General features: G+C 44.6%; 1 long non-coding RNA gene across 4 annotated transcripts in view; it reads right to left on the reverse strand.

The window, feature by feature from the left end:
* Positions 1-14,793, reverse strand: part of LOC309605460 — a 78,441-nt gene that overhangs the window by 3,451 nt on the left and 60,197 nt on the right. Inside the window, exons 4-7 of one of the 4 annotated variants that reach the window (XR_014231363.1) lie at positions 4,546-8,710; positions 4,293-4,367; positions 3,180-3,299; positions 2,171-2,319 (exon numbers count right to left, since the gene is read on the reverse strand). The exons of 2 other annotated variants lie outside the window; for them this stretch is intronic. This is a non-coding gene — a long non-coding RNA (uncharacterized lncRNA). The remainder of the gene's footprint in view (positions 1-2,170; positions 2,320-3,179; positions 3,300-4,292; positions 4,368-4,545; positions 8,711-14,793) is intronic. One more of the 4 variants, XR_014231362.1, reaches the window with a different exon arrangement.

The raw sequence follows: 14,793 nt of genomic DNA on the forward strand, positions 1-14,793 counted from the left end.
GAGGGTAGAGATGGAGATGTCTCTGTGTGTGTGTCTGTGTGTCTGTGTGTGTGTGTCTGTGTGTGTGTGTCTGTGTGTGCTGGGGAGGGGGTGCTGAGGTTGAGGGCAGGTGGATGACATGTGACTCACACACATCCTAACAGTCCGTCAAGGTCACAGGTGTTACAGGCAGAGGAAGGTTGCGAGTCCTGCGGAACATTTATCATCAAGATGGGAGACCTGGACCTTTGGTTACAAATAATAGAAACCCATCTCAACACGCATAAGGAAAAAAGAAAGACATGCATTGTTCACATAACTTGGAATTCCAGGGGTAGTTCTGCTTTCAGGTATAAATAAAGACATTCATATAAGACTTCAACTTTTCTCTCTTTCTCTCTCTCCCTGCTCTGATGCTTTTCTCTCTGTGTTTGATGGTACAATCTCCTCAGAAAGCAGGCTTTCTCCAAATGATGGCTGCTGACAACCCTCAGTTGACATCCTCCCAGCTTGCAGAGAGCTCTAGCCATCACGACTGTGTTTATCTTGGGGGCAGTGGGAAGGGTTTGTCATGGGGAAGAGGCTGTTTTCTTTTGTCAAAAAATTGCAAGCTTTCTCAGAAGCCCCAGAGCAGACTTCCCCTCAGGTCTTATCGGCAACAACTGGGTCACGTGGATACCCTAGCTGCAAGGGAGTCTAGAAAAGTGAGAAATAGGGATGTGATTGGCTTAGACGTATCATGATCCATGGCCTGGGGCTGGCCATGTGGTCAGCCTGAACAAAATTGTGGTTTCTTAAGCCAGGAAGGAAGAAGACTAGATTGGGTAGGTAACTAATGGTGTCTACCACAAGAAAGTGTTGTGAGGCAAACTGGCTAGATCACAGAAGAAGCACAGGGAAGGGAAGCTTTGCAAAAGTAGTGGAAATGCCAGCTAGACAAAAACAACTTACGTGCACATTAGAATTGGGGAGGAAGGAGGTGAAGGCCAGGAAAAGATGTGAATCAGGGAAGGTGGGCATGGCCAGAGTGGAGAGGACCAGCCAGCTGTGGACAGCACATTCCTGGGAACATACAGTTCTTATCTAAGGATATTCTACAGCAGAGGTTCAACAAATACAGAGGATGGCTGGTGAGCGAGGAGCCAGTGAGGGATCTCACCATGCAGACAGTATGAGTTCTTCCCACTGTGCTTGTTCAATCTCCACTATTCATGCTCCAAGGTGACCCTAAACCAAAGCAACAAAGGTGTGATACCTCTGGGGCACCAAGGAGAAACATGCTGGAACATCTTCAGTGGTTCCCTGCCACTATGAACTCAAGTCCAAACTTCATAGTCTGGTCCCACTTGTCCTTTCCAGCTTCATCCGTCACTATCTTCCTCCCTCCTCCATTCTTTTGCTCCAGCTCCTCATAGCTCTCTAAATCCAGGCTGTACTTTTTTTTTTTTCTCTTTTTTTTTTTTTTTTTTTTGGCCACGTCGTGGAGCATGCAGGATCTTAGTTCCCTGACCAGGGATTGAACCCCGTGCCCCCTGCCAAGGAAGCGCGGAGTCTTTTTTTTTTTTTTTAATTTATCTTTGGCTGTGTTGGTCTTCATTGCTCTGCATGGGCTTTCTCTAGTTGCAGTGAGCGGGGGCTTCATTGCGGTAAGCTGGCTTCTCATTGTGGTGGTTTCTCGTTGCGGAGCACGGGCTCTAGGCGCGTGGACTTCAGTAGTTGTGGCTGATGGGCTCAGTAGTTGTGGCTCATGGGCTCTAGAGCTCAGGCTCAGTAGTTGTGGCGTACGGGCTTAGTTGCTCCGCAGCACGTGGGATCCTCCCGGACCAGGGATCGAACCCTCATCCCCTGCATTGGCAGGCGGATTCTTAACCACTGTGCCACCAGGGAAGCCCAGAAGCACAGAGTCTTAACCACTGGACTGCCAGGGAAGCCCAGGCCTGTACATTCCTGACTCCAGGATTTTATCCCCACTGTCCCTCCTGCCCTTTCCTATGTGTGACCTCTCTGAGCCTCTGTTGTCTTTTCTGTACAATGGGAAGCACTTCCCTAACTAGGTGTTGTGAGAACTATGAAAATGAGATATACCATAGTTAGCACTTCGAAACTGCCAGGCACATAGTTAGTGCTCAGTCCGTGCTAGCTACTGTTATTCGTCAATCCCTGTTTTGAAATCTTAACAAACTTGACATACATGCTGTAGTACTTGCGCATTCCTTCCTTGCTGTCTTCCTGAATGACTATGTCAAGAGGGTGAGCCCCAGGGCAATGTGTGTGGCAGCCCTTTGCACCTTGTCCTCTGTAGTGGCATGGCAAGCACACAGCTGTTCTTGAAGAGTTCACCTGAGATGAAAAACAGCCAGCCTGACGAGGGACAGAATGTGTCCATCCAGGACACATTGGAGGATACAGAGCTCGGTTGGGCACAAAGTCAGCCTCCAGGAGTGTTCCCTCTTGCTGGCTGTGGGGTCGCACCAGGAAATGGAGCCCACCCACAGTTCCACAACAGCGCCGTCAGGAAAGTCGGACGAACTTGTCCACCAACCATGTGTGGCTCAGGTCTGCTGCCAGGCAACTCCCCCAGAAGACAGGAACCCACCAGGGTGAGGAGGTGAGGCCTGAGTGCCACTCAACTCCTTTCATGGCCCATCGGCAGTGACTCAGCAGGAAGCCAGCCAAGGTCTGAGTCACTCCCTCCCCTCCCACCACACCCAGGGTTTTCCTCCAGGGCTTGGAAGGCTGCTTATAGCTGGAGGTGTAAATCTTCAGTACCTGGGTCTGATCTCTTTAACACAGCTTAGTATTTAAAAGCACAAGGTCTGGAGTTAGGCAGCTTGGGTTAGAAACCTGGTTCCACCTCTTATCTAACCCACAGCAAGTTTCTTAGATTCTCTGGCCATAGTTTGCCCATCTGTAAATGGGAACAATAACGTTACCTCCCTCATAGAAGTGAAATGGCTTAGAACAGTGCATGGTATGTTGATAGGGCTCCTCTAAAACCCCAGGCCTGGTCCCACCTCAGGACTTTTGCACTTGCTGCTTTCTCTGCCTATGTTTTTGCCCCCGATGGCAGCTCCCTCACTTAATTCAGGTCTTTACTAAAGATTCATTTTCTCAGTGAAGCCCACGATGGCCACCTTATCTAAGCCCTCCTCCTCCAAAACTTCTTACCTTCTTTTCCACTTTGTCTCCATAGTACTTACCACCGTCTAATACACCATGCATTTCAATCATGTATCTTCTCTACTGTCTGTCTCCCTCCACCCACACTGGAATTCAAGTTCCATTTTTGTCTGTTTTCTTCACTGCTGTATTCCCGAGACCTAGAAAAGTGCTGACACATAGCAGTTCTCAATAAACATGTGGAATGAATGGAAATGAATGTCAACTTAGTCACCATTATTTATCACCAATTATTATTGGCATCAATAAAGATCACCAGTAAAGATCACCATTATTATCTCATTCCAGTGAGACTCAGAGAGAAGTTCAAAGCTTAAAACCACTACCAGATTCTGCACATCTGCCTTTGGTTCGTTTATACTTGAATTAATAGACTCTCAAAACTTGGAGACATCCACTGTTAGGGTGGAAAACTCTGTTAGCCACAGGGCTGGGCAGACAGCCGGTAATGTAAATACATAAATCCGATGGGGCCAATAAGGAGTGGTGAGAACCCAGGAAGTTGGGAATGCAATCCCCACCTCAAGGCATTTAAATTCAAACTAAAAAATAACCTCTATTAACCAAACACGTCTCTAAGCTGCATTTCCCTGATTCCAGACTCTAACTGTAAATGTATCTTACCACCCACTGGATCATCCTGATTTTAAACTATCCAAATATTGACACGACCCAGAGCCCCCATTCTCCCACCACCCTGAGATCAAGACTCCAGGTGGGCTTCACAGGTCTAGCAGTCAGTTACAATCTTAGCTATCCTATTTTGGGCTGCTTTGCTGCCCTTTTAACTCTCCCAAAGTTCAGCTGGGGGTAACTCACCAGTAAACTCCCAAAGCCTAGCAGAGCTTGGGTGAATTAATGAATGACTGAATGGCTCAAACCAATCCGTCACAAGGGTCCGCAGTACCTTCCTCATCTCCATTATTCAATCTTCAAAAACCTCCCAAGGGGGCACCTAATGTCCAGTTGGAATCTCACTCCAGGAAGATTATTTCTCCCCCATTCCTCAAGGGTGAAGGGTGGTTAAAAAGACAGATTCACATCATTAAAGAGAACTCAACGCACTCCGCTCCATCTGCCTCGAGATTGGGGTGACCCCACCCCCTCCCCAAGGACAGTGGGCGGGGACTTGCCTCATGTTTGTATAAAGGCCCATCCTGGTGAATTTCCCAAAGAGAGACAGCTCCAAAAGTACGCAGCCTTCACTCCTAGAAACGGAAATTGCCAGAGCCCTTCCTCCCACCCACCTCCCTCCACCCTGCACCCCCCTCCCCGCGGCATTTTCTCATTAAAATGGAAGAAGCAATTAAGCCCCCCACGCACATATACACTCACACACCCAACATAAAATGGGGAAATGGAGCTTAGACAGACTAGAGTTCTAACCTTCACTGGCTATATGACCTTGAAGTTCCCTGAGCCTTTCTTTGCTTTCTCATCTGTGAACTGGGAAGAAAAATCAAGTCACCTGACTGGGTGCTGGGAAGAGCCCTCCTCCTCCTGATTTAGCTCCTCCCCCAAGCTTTAGCCCACACTCTGACCAGAGTTGTCCTCTCTCTCTCTCTGTCTTACTCACACACACACACACACACCAGCTCCCCAGCCCCACCCCAGACACGCATACTCATTCAATGTTAGCTGTTGCCGTTATTACTGTTACTGAGGTTCACCTCGTGAATGCGAATTTGGACCCAAGACCACCAGCGCACAGCCAGCTGGCACCACCACCACACTGCCTCTGAAAGCAAAGCACTCTGAAGAGCAAGTCGGGTGTGACAGGTGTCGGTCCATGCAGCGGAAGAGAGAGCCACAGCTATCTCGGTAGTGACTTCAGCATTAGCCCACCAGCTCACGGCTACTCCGTGTTATTGGCCCCAGACCTCCACCCACCCCGGCCATCCCCCTGTAGTAATCATTCTGAGAGAAGCCTTAAAAGATCACTGCTCTCTAGGCCTGACAGTTCTTCCTCTCTCTCTTTGTCATTGACTCTACAGTCTTTGACCTCTAAGCCTTAAGGGGCTCAGAGAGCAGTGAAAAGATGTAGAAGTCCTGAGGCTGCCTTAGTCTATGAGCTTTGCTGCTAAGCTGCTTTGTAAACCTCAGGGAAGTAAGTTCTTTTCTCTAAACCGTTGGTTTCTAATCTGCAAAGACAGAAAACAAACATCCATTCATGGCTACCAGGTGTTTAGGCGCACGTTCGTATTGTTAATTCGTTTGCTCTGTAAAATGAAGGAGTTGGACGATGTAATTTCTGCATCTCTTCTGGGAAAGGTTTCAGTAGTTGCTTTCAAAACCACTCCAGCTCTCAGCCCAGGGAAGGGGCTGTGACCTCACAGAGAGAACACAGGATAAAGACCCAGGCTGGCCTGGGTTTAAATCTCTGGTCTGTCATTTCTCAGCTATGTTGACGTTGGGCAAGTCACACGGGCACTCTGAACCTCAGTTTCCTCATCTACAAAATGGGAACAATAATATCTCCCTCGTAGGGCTGCCTGGAGGATCAAATGAGATGGGCGTGTAGGAGCCTAGCGCTGCACTTAGGAGAGAGTAGGGCTGCAATGTGGGTTCCTGCCTCCTTCCTTAATTACCCAGATTTGAGGATGTCTTTATGCTAATTATTTCTGCTATCCCCTTTAAGGTTTTTGCTCGGGTTTTGTTTGTGAGAAGGAAGCAGAAAGTTGCATCTGATGGTCTAAGAGAATGCTGATGACAAAGGTTTCATTTCTGCAGCCGACGCTCCGAGCCAGTGTCGGATGATCATCACCACAGACCCGAGGAAAATCAGCCTTTCCCTCGAGACTCTGATGCCCAAGAACGAATATATTCCTTTCCAAAAATTTTTATTTTAATTTTAAAAGTTCCCCTCCACTGTGCTAGGTGCAGCCCAGAATCTGGGTCACTCTCTCTGAGAGGCCCTCTTTGACCCCCCTGTGTATAATTCTAGCCCCTCTCCCACCTCTGGCCACTCCCCATTCCCCTTCCTGCTTTGCTCTTCTCCATAGCACTTATCAGCACACAACAAACACACCCACACACGCAGTTCCCTAGAATGTAAGTACTGGGAGGATGAGGGCTTGTGTTCACTGCAGTGTCTCCAGTGCCGAGAAGAGGCATTAGTAGGCACTAGATAGTAAGCATTAGTAAGCTCTAAATAAAATGTGTTGGAAGAATGAATCTGAACCTGAGTCAAAGCCAAGCTGGCAGTTATGGCCAGATAATAATAAAATATCACATGAGCCCCTCATTTCACAGTTTGCAAAGCCTTCTCACGGTATCTATTTGATTGTGTGCAGAAGATCCTCTGCATTTTCTAGGTGAAGAAACTTAACTCAGACATGAAGCATCTCTGGAAAACAGAGGAAGCTCTCCTGGCCTCCTGGCCTTGGGCAAGTCACTTCCCTTCTCTAATCTCATTTTTCCTTATGAGAAAATGACAAGATGTGGACCGGTTCCCTTCTGGGGCTCAGACTTTTAAATTCTTAAATCCTGTGACCTGATTGTTAACCCTTTAAAGACTGACTCAAATGATGTTACCCATAAACCATAATTGCAGAATCAGGACAAGTTGAAACCTCTGTCCATCTGATTCCATTTCCAGTCTTCTTTCAGACTGCACTCCACTGGGGGACATTGCAGGTGGGTCTGCTGAGACACAGTAAGTTCTATATACCAATGACTTGTGGTAGTTGTTTTTGTTATATGGTCAAAGCAGGCAATTGATTTAGTTTTTAAACTATTACTCTGCATTTGGCTGGGTTTCCACTAGTCTCCTAATTCGACTGTCCATCTCCAAGCTCTCCTCTCCAATCCATCTTACACACTACTTGGAAACTAAATGAACAAACCTTGCTTTCAGGAAATCAAAAACTTTCAGTGGCTCCCTACTGCCTATAGCATACACATAGAGCGGTTAGCCTACCATGTGAGGCCCTCCTCAATCTTATCCCGACCCTTTCAAACATACCTCCCCATCCCACCCTGCTTTGTTGCACAAGAATTCCCTGCTCCAGGGCTTCCCTGGTGGTGCAGTGGTTGAGAATCTGCCTGCCAATGCACGGGACACGGGTTCGAGCCCTGGTCTGGGAAGATCCCACATGCCGCGGAGCAACTAGGCCCGTGAGCCACAACTACTGAGCCTGTGCGTCTGGAGCCTGTGCTCCACAACAAGAGAGGCCGCAATAGTGAGAGGCCCGCACACCGCGATGAAGAGTGGCCCCCGCTTGCCGCAACTAGAGAAAGCCCTCGCACAGAAACGAAGACCCAACACAGCCAAAAATTAATTAATTAATTAATTAATTAAAAAAAAGAATTCCCTGCTCCAATCAATTCAACTCATTCATTCCTTCGTTCATTCATTCAATAACTATGTATTACATTTCCTACTATAAGCCAGGCACTCACAGCTCTAGGCGCTGCTGTGATGAACAAGTTCTGTCCTCAAGAAGAATATATTCTAGAGGGGAAAAGTTAGACAATAAGCAAGGAAACAAGTTAACAAGATTATTTCAGATAATGATAAGAAAATCGGCACTTGGTGCTTTGGTAACAGTAGCATATACAATAGCTCAAACAAAGCAGGATGCAGTGGTAGAAAGGTGGTGGCATGATCTTAGATCCTGTGATCAGGAAGGTCTCTTTGTGGGGCCACATTTAGGGAAGACTTGAGTGAGAAGAAAGGGACAGCCACGTGGAGACCTGGGAAGAGGGTTCCAGGCAAAAGCGAGAGCAAGTTGCAAAGGCCCTAAGGTGGCAACAAGCTTCACATGTGCTCAGGGTGAAACGAAGGCCACTATGGCCAAATCAATGTGGGCAAGGAAGAGGTTGGTGGGAGATGAGGTCAAGGAGGTAGGCAGGGGTCAGCTCACGCAGAGCCTGGTGAGGAGTCTGGATTTTATTCTAAGTACACGGGAAGCCGTTAGAAGATGTTCATAGGAGAGTGACATGACTGATACATATTTTAAAAGATGACTCCGGCTGTGGTGTGGAGAATGAGCTGTGGACAGTACAAGAAGAGAAGCGAGGGGACCAGTTCAGAGGCTTTTTAAGAGTCAGGGTGAGGGGTGATGCGGCCTGAGCCAGGGAGAGGCAGTGCAGATGGAGAGAAGTGGAGGCATCACAGATGTTTCTAGAAGTTGAGCTAACATGATCCATCTAACCCATCTAATGATGGATTCATTAGAGGGGACATAAGGGTAACAGAGATAGGAGGAATCAAGATATTAGACTCATTGCCTTCCCAGCAAGACTTTGTGCTCTTCCCCCCCCTCCATTTTCTCTCCACCTCTACTCTACTCTCTGCTTTCTCTTCACCATCTCTAAACCATCCATCTGCACACACCACTCACCCCCCCCCCACTACTATTTCAATGGCACCTTTCTTTTCTGCTTTCTTCAGTCCTTGGAATCTTTCGTCACTTAATCTCTGGTTACTTGTGTGTGTACGTGTATCCATCAGTAGGCGCTGAGATAAATTTCTGTTTTGATGGCTGTGTTCTGCCTTCCCTTATTAGGTGATTGATTCTTCAAGGGTAGGGTAGGTACACCAGCAAAACTGTAGGACAGAATGGCATGTTAGCTATGAGCACCTCCAGAATCTTATTTATTAGTGACATCCATCAGGTAAGTTACTGACTTCTGTGAGCCTCAGCTACGTAACTGAAAGAAAAAAAAAAAAAGATGGGGGTGGAGGTGTGATTACATAAATAATGCATGTAAAGTGCTTAGTAATACAGTTCCTGGCGTATAGTAAGCCTTCAATAAATCATAGCTGTGGTTATTATTTGCAAGGCAGTTGTGCTGCTGGTGGCTATGACTTTGGGCAAGGTATTTTTCCCCTCTTTGAGTCTCAGTTTGTGCATCTGTAAAATGGGTTGCAGATAGAATTCAGCTCTAAGATTCTCAATGCCTCTGTTCTATTTGTAAACACTTTAGAATCCACTTTAAGTAATGTTGCCCAAAACCCATGTGATGTGATTTATTCTTCATAATGTTGTACCGCCCTCTATTGGACGTACTCTGCCAGCATACTTGTTGGATACTTAAATCAGCAGATGCTTAAACAGAAGCCCAGACCTCCCTCGCCTATATGCTGACAACTGTCTCTTCTTAAGTAAGATCTCTCTCCATATAGCTACGGATTATTTTTAAAACAACAAAAATAAGGTGTTTTTTTGCATTTTTAAATTCTGTCCCTACTTTATTCCATTTTTAGGACTTTGTAAAAGTTTAGGATTTTAAAAATTTATCTATTTTAACACAATTTCAGACTTACAAAAATGTTGGAAGAATAACACAAGAATTAACGCTATATCTTCACCCAGATTCCCCAGATATTTACAACTGATCGCATTTGTTTTATTATTTTCTTTCTCTCTGCACACACAATACATGCACACATACATGTGTAATACATACATATTTTTTCTGAATCATTGAGAGTAAACTACAAACATGAAGCCCTTTTAACCCTAAATACTTTATTGATGATGATGTAATATAATAAAATCTTCAGACTTTATTCAGATTTCTCAAATTATCTCAGCAGTCTCTTTAGAGCAGAACAAAATCCTACATCCCATTTTACATTTGGTCGTGCTGTCTCTTTAGTTACCTTTACTCTGGAATAGTTTCAGATTTTTTCTTTGTCTTTTTTTTTTTTCGGTATTCTTGGCTCACTCTCTTTTTTTTATTATTTTTATTTCTTTTTTGGCTGCATTGGGTCTTCATTGCCGCGCGCAGGCTTTCTCTAGTTGTGGCGAGCCGGGGCTTCTCTTCATTGCAGTGTGCGGGCTTCTCATTGCAGTGGCTCCTCTTGTTGCGGAGCACAGGCTCTAGGCGCGCGGGCTGCAATAGTTGTGGCACTTGGGCTCAGTAGTTGTGGCTCGCGGGCTCTAGAGCGCAGGCTCAGTAGTTGTAGCTTAGTTACTCCACGGCATGTGGGATCTTCCCAGACCAGGGCTTGAACCCGTGTCCCATGCATTGGCAGGCGGATTCTTAACCACGGCGCCACCAGGGAAGTCCCTCTGTGTCTTTCAAGACATTGAAATTTTTGAAGACCACAGGCCAGATATTTGGTAGAATATGCCTCCATTTGGTTTTGTCGGATGTCTCCTAATAATTAGATTCAGGTCATGCATTTTTGGCCAACCCAATACCACAAAAGTTCGGGTGTTTTTTGTTCGTTTGTTTGTTTATGTGGGATCTTAGTTACCTGACCAAGGATCGGACCAGCGCCCCCTGCAGTGGAAGCCCAGAGCCCTAAATATTGGACTGCCAGGGAATTCCCCAGGGCTACAGGGAGTGGCTGTTGAGTTTAAAAACAAAAAACAAGGGTTTCCCTGGTGGCGCAGTGGTTGAGAATCCGCCTGCCAATGCAGGGCGCACGGGTTCGATCCCTGGTCCGGGAAGATCCCACATGCCACGGAGCAACTAAGCTACAACTATTGAGCCTGCGCTCTAGAGCCCGCGAGCCACAACTACTGAGCCCATGTGCCACAACTACTGAGCCCGCGTGCCTAGAGCCCGTGCTCTGCAACGAGAAGCCACCAGAATGAAGAGTAGCCCCCACTTGCCACAACTAGAGAAAGCCTGTGTGCAGCAACGAAGACCCAATGCAGCCAAAAATAAATAAATAAATTAAAACCCATATGTGCTTAGGAAGGGTATGCAATAATGATATACATTAGAAATTATTATAATCATGTATTTATTTGTTTATTTGCATAAACAAACACTCGAGCTCTTTTGAAAAGTACTGATGCCAAGACCCACCCCTAGAAATTTTTATTAAATTGGGATATTGCTTGCATATTAGTATTTTTTTAAAGCTCTACAGGTGCTTCTAATGGGCAATCAAGATTGAGAGTCATTGATTTCTACTCTGCTAACTCAAAAAAGAATATTAGACAAATTACAGAGATCCATAAAAATACAGTAAGATAAGATGAATTGCAAGACGGGAGGGACATTCAATAGGAGAAGGACACACATGAGGTCTCATAGGCTTGCTTTGAATGGGCTATAAATTTGTTCTAACAAACAACATGAAGATAATGAAATAATGTTAAAGACAGAGACCCAATTTTAAAATGATATATACAAGGTAAAACTACACTGCATCTAGAAAAAGATGAGAAGAAATAAACTAAAAAAGGTGTCAGTGGTTGCATCTGAATGGTGACATGAGTGATCTTAATTTTTTCCACATTTTTCTTTAATGTCAAAATTTTTCCTTTAAAGAATCTGAGGTATTTTTAGTAATTAAAATGTTTTCAAAATATCAATATAATTAAAATAATTTTCTTTTGCATAGCACTTAATTCGGAAAGCTCACATTATCTCATAATAGTAATATGTAATAAGTAAGTGATAATAATGATTTATTGAATGCTTACTACGTGTCAAGGACTATACTATAAGCTTTACATAGATTCTCTTTTAATCCTTACAGATACTCTTTGAGGTCGATACTATTATGAACCCCATTTTATAAGATAGAGAAACAGACTCAGAAAGGTTAATTCACTTGCCCAGTTTCAAACAGCTTCTAAGTGTCAGAGCAAGGATTTTCCTCTAAAGCTTTAACATCTAACCACTAAATACATTATTGTCTAATTGCTAGGAAAAACAGGTACTCTTATGCAAACTCCACTAAATTTAGTTATTTTGCATGCTGTTTGTTAAAGGTTTTTTTCCATATCAGATGAATGTTTAATATGAAAAATGCCTTGGTATGCTTTGGTTAGTAGCTTTGAAAATGAAATGAAAACTCTTGCTATTACTTTGGTTGGTAGCTTTCCACCAACATTCAGGCACGGGCTTTTTTTTAAAAAAGCAAAGTCACAAAATAAATGACAATCACCAGGCAATATTCAGTAATTTTTATTTATAATAAGGGTTTTAAACATGATGCGACATTTTAAAACATTTATAGAACAGTCGTTCTTCGTTCAAAAGGAACTCAAAGGATGTCTTTAATTCTTTTCCCATGCATCAAGACCAAAAACTTTTACTGAGATCTGTCTAAAAGGCTTAGGGATAGAAAAACAAAATCTAAAAGTCTGGTTTGGTTTAGTGTAGTTGAGTTTTAATTGCTTTTGTTTTTAAGAAAAAGAATTGGAAAAATATGTGGGCTGTCCACTGTGAGTTACAGAATAAGCAGAGGGCTAGGGGGTCAGGAGTCCCGGGTTTTGGTTGTCACTTCCCCTCTCTGGGCTTTTACTTCCTTATTTATAAAATAAAGGGTTTGGACCAGACAATCTCTAAGGAACTTCTCAGCTCAAAAATTCATGATTTTACAACTGGATTGTCCTGCCTTGTTCTGTATTACCTGAATCCAAGGAACAGCAAAAGCGGCAGCCCTCTCCTAGTCCTGAGACGGTGCCAGTGTGTTGTTGGACAGCAGAAGAGAAATGAATCAAGGCAGTTTCCTCCCTGTCAACCCTCCATCCACTGAGGCTGCTCTCAGCTCCAGCTAGAGAATGGAGGCCCCAGAAAGAAAAGAAAAACAGGAACGGAAGCTGAATAACTGGATTTGAAGAAGTAAGAGGAAGGAGAAAGCGGAGGAGCAGAAAGAAAGTGAAGGGAAAAGATATCCCTTTTTGTTAAGGATTTTCGTATATTTAAACATCCCAACACTTTGTAAGCAAATCAAAGTTTACATGATATATTCTGGTATTCCAAAATGGATATAGTAAGTTTAGATCTGTAAAGAACCCTTTAAAAGTACTGCATTTATTTAAAGCTTTTTCTTCCCATCACTGGTAGTTTCTAGAGCTGCCCTGTCCAAAATGGTAGCTGCTAACTCCATGCGGCTGTTTAAAGGTAAATGTAAATTAATTAAAATGAAATAGAATGTAAAAGTCAGCTCTTCAGCCGTAAGAACCACGTATCAAGTGCTCAACAGCCACGTGGGGCTAGTAGCTACCGTACTGGGCAGCACAGACATAGGGCATTTCAATTATGGAAGAAAGTTCTACTGACAGCACTATTCTTGAGGGTTTGATTAAGGGGAAATGGAGTTCACAACATTTGAGAGAAGGTGGCGCTTCCACCAACGCCCCCTAGAGTCTGTTCTCTACTCAGCAGCCACAGTGATCCCGTTAAAATGTTAAGTCAGCGCACCCTGCCTCAGCTCATAGCTCTCCGAAGTGTCCCATCTCACTCACAGTAAAACCCAAAGCCATTGTGACGGCCGACAAGGTCCTAAGCGGTCTGCTCCCTGCTACTTTCCTGACCTCATCTCCTCCTACTCTCCCCTGTGCACTCTATGCCAGCCACACTGGCCCCCTTGCTGTCCCCAAACGTGTCAGGCCCCCTCCAGCCTCCAGCCTGCTCTGCTGGAACACTCCCTCCCAGACCTGCCAGTTCACTCCCTTGCCTCCTTAAGTTTGGGCTCCAGTGTCACCTCCTCCATGAAGCCTTCCCTGACCACCATATTTAAATTCAAACCCCTCTTACCTGCACTACTTTTTTCCCCGTCACTTATCCCCTTCGAACATGCTATGTTTTTTCTTACATTTCTTACATGCATTTAGACTGTGTGTTGTCTGTCTCCCATCTAGAGTTTACCTCTTCCCTGAGAGCAAGAATCTTTGCTTTGTTTCCTGCTGGATCCTTCGCCCCTAGAACATGCGCATAGTAAAGAGCTCAATGTCAGTATTTTTTGATAAATGTAGAATGCACATTGAGCTCCACTCTCTTGGGAGTCCTCTTCCAGATTTGGGGTCTATCTCCTGGCGCAGCAAATGTGGCAGAACCCCTTTCTCCCTATGACCCCCTGATTTTTGTTATTGGTCACAGGTGATTGATATTAAAAATAGCTTTTTAAATATTTAAACCAGTGACACCTCTCCGTTTAAAATTTGCTGGCCTCTCCCCAGCCTCAGGCACAGACACTCTCTAGAGCAGCACGGGCCAACAGAAATAGAATGCAAACCACATATGTAATTTTAAATTTACCAGTAGCCACATTAAAAGTAAAAAAGAAACAGGTTAAAAGAGTTTTAATAATGTATTTTATTTAACTCAATAATCCAAATATTGTAATTTCAACATGTAATAATTATTTTTATAATTCTTAATTTATTTTTATGTATTTATTTTTTTTAATGTTTATTTATTTATTTATTTTGCAGGTCTGAGTTGCGGCATGTGAACTCTTAGTTGCAGCATGCATGTGGGATCTAGTTCCCTGACCAGGGATCGAAACCAGGCCCCCTGCATTGGCAGCACGGAGTCTTACCCGCTGGGCCACCAAGGAAGTCCCCATCAACATGTAATAATTATTATTATTTTTTATTTATTTATTTATTTATTTTGGCTGTGTTGGGTCTTTGTTTCTGTGCGAGGGCTTTCTCTAGTTGTGGCAGGCGGGGGCCACTCTTCATCGCGGTGCGCGGGCCTCTCACTACCGCGGCCTCTCTTGTTGCGGAGCACAGGCTTCAGACGCGCAGGCTCAGTAATTGTGGCTCACGGGCCTAGTTGCTCCGCGACATGTGGGATCTTCCCGGACCAGGGCTCGAACCCGTGTCCCCTGCATTGGCAGGCAGATTCTCAACCACTGTGCCACCAGGGAAGCCCCTGTAATAATTATTAATGAGATATTTTACGTTCTCTTTCCATACAAAGATTTTC

Source organism: Balaenoptera borealis (assembly GCF_965194805.1).
Source record: "Balaenoptera borealis genome assembly, chromosome: 11".
Lineage (NCBI taxonomy): Eukaryota > Metazoa > Chordata > Mammalia > Artiodactyla > Balaenopteridae > Balaenoptera > Balaenoptera borealis.